The following is a 2,500-nucleotide window of genomic DNA, read 5'->3' as shown; positions in this document are numbered from 1 at the left end:
AAAATGAGGGGGTTACAAGATCAGCATTTACGCATGCGTCATCCGCTCATTCGAGTCCGCGCGCGAGTGGAGCTACAGGCCAACATTAACAGATTTTAGTGACCATTAAACCGTTTGTGTAGAATTTTCGTGAATAGGAGATATCTATTTATATTCCATATATATAAGAATTAGGAGAAAGGTGAGCGAAATGAGTGGTATTTGTTTATTTCTGGAGACCTATTTGAATCATGAGCTGACGCGAGCAGCTTACGAATTGCGTGTGTGGCTTACGCGCGCCGGTCCGCCATTACTCAAGCTCAAAACTGACCGATTGGACCTCAGAAGGTTGGATTCAGGATAAGTGACGTCGTTTGCTCACTAACTTAGAATTTCAGCCGCGTTGTAGCACCCCTCGCGCGCGGACTCGAATGAGCGGGTGACGCATGCGTAAATGCTGATCTTGTAACACCCCCTTCCCCCCCCCCCTCCCCCAATTTTCTGCTTCCGGACGGTGAATTTTTTCTCTTTTTTTCCATGTTAGCTTAGATTAATTTAAAACGTTTGTCTTTCAAATTTAAAAAAGATCTGTTGGTGAAAAAAAAATTAGAGAGACATTTCAAAAAACTGACCTACAGACTTTCTTACATTATCTGGTAACGCTGAATGGGAAGATTTTACCGTCCCATTTTTTCAAAAAAGACAATATATCTTGATTTTAATACTCAAAGAAATGCTTTATATCTTTGCCATGGTATTATTATTTAGGAAGAGGCAGTGTGGCCCAGGGGTTAGGGCGCTTGCCTTGAGATCCGGAGATCTCGGGTTCAAAACCCGCTCTGACCACTCGTTGAATGGGCCCTTTCCGAGTTGCTGTTTGTCTCGGATTCGAAGTGAGTCTGATTTGCATAAGAATATGCAACTCATTTCCATTTGAATGGTTGTGCACCGGGCCTCACTTTGAAGCTGAGGCATGTAGCAACTCGGAAATGGACTATTTGTTTCTGGTTCAACTTCCCACTGCTGCATTTGTAAATAGCCAACTGGTTTGCCTCCGGCCAGTTGGAATTCTTAACAGTTGTTGTTATTGTTCTGTTCTGTTGTTTCGTTGTGTTTCATTGGTCCTGAAAAGCCCCTATGGGGAGTGGTCAATTAAGTATGTATTTGTATGTATGTATTTTGAAGCAAAATGTGATGTGAGAAATCTACGATGGGTACTTAACACCCTGGTCAAATTTCATTTTGATATGATTACCGCAACTGTATCTAAGGACAGAATATGTTTATTTGTTTGAAAAAAGGAGAAACTATTTCGAGCCTCTTTAACCTAATGAGTCTTTGATGTCATTTTCTCCTCGATCCAGCTCTGTCAAGATTTCAAAGTTAGTAATGGAGGACCATTAAATAGCAATATTCTAGTTAAAATAAACAGGTGTCTTTTTGAAATCAAGGCTTAAAACTTGTGTCACTTGCTGTTCAGTTAAAATAGTTTTGAAGTCCAAATAAAAATAAACATTGATTTTTTTGGTCACGGTAGCACTTAAAATGCTTCGGGCAAAGTACTGTAAACCTGGAGTGGTAGAAACGGCGTCGAATTGTAAGGGATTATGAGAGATGAACTGTTGCATCATCACGTTGTCGTCAGAACCTCGAATTAGTTAGTTTCTTTGTTGCTTTGCTGAGCACGGCTTACTTTACTCTTAAATCACTTTTTTTCTTGGCGCTACGTTCAGTTTGCCATAATCAGCGTTATTGCTAAAGCTCTCTACTAATATCTCGAGGAGAAAGCGATAATTTTTTGAAACTGAGATCAATTTACAGTTGAGTGTATGCTCAACAATACGTGGCCTTTGTTGAAAATCGAGGTTCGAGCATTGCTCTTCTGATGTAAATAGAAGCTACTTTAGCATTGCAAGAGCATGATTCACAGAAATACGTTATCGAGGCTAGAATCGATCCTCCACCAGATGGGGCACGTCATGGCAAATACATAAATACCCGTTAGACTTGCAATGTGAACTCACCCTCTACGACCACTCTATTCTAGAAAGAGAGAGCTCAGGCTTTTAGATAGCACAGATTAGTACTTATAACACACTACATATACTTAGCGCATGGGACGACTGGTTTTGGCCATACAGATTTTTATGTATCTGTCATTAAGTGTCTCACTTGACTGTGGCTGATCCATTTTAATGACAACCAAGAATGAACCGATAGACCTAATCGGCTAACTCAGTGTTGTACCCAATTCAAATCTCCCGGGATTAAGATTCTTTGTGTGTTGTATTTGCATGATAATGTAGCATTCATATGTAAATGATATGGAAATACCTGGAACAAAACGTTTTATTCCCAAAGGGTTTGAATTGGGTACAACATTGAGTTAGCCGATTAGGACTATGTATTTGTCAAGCCTGGGTAATCAATTGCTGCATACACACGTGAACATCCCGGCCTCGTTCTCAGGTTTCCGGTTCTGAGATTTGGGCGGAGAGTTCACGTCCGAGAATAGCTCCGC

General features: G+C 40.6%; 1 protein-coding gene across 1 annotated transcript in view; it reads left to right on the top strand.

Annotated features, from left to right (window-relative positions):
• The window catches only part of LOC138004019 (probable G-protein coupled receptor CG31760), a 41,474-nt gene that overhangs the window by 33,102 nt on the left and 5,872 nt on the right, over window positions 1–2,500 (top strand). The window lies entirely within an intron of this gene.

Source organism: Montipora foliosa, chromosome 5 (assembly GCF_036669935.1).
Source record: "Montipora foliosa isolate CH-2021 chromosome 5, ASM3666993v2, whole genome shotgun sequence".
Lineage (NCBI taxonomy): Eukaryota > Metazoa > Cnidaria > Anthozoa > Scleractinia > Acroporidae > Montipora > Montipora foliosa.
The sequence above is the reverse complement of the archived record's forward strand: the minus strand, read 5'-3'. Positions and strand labels throughout refer to the sequence as shown.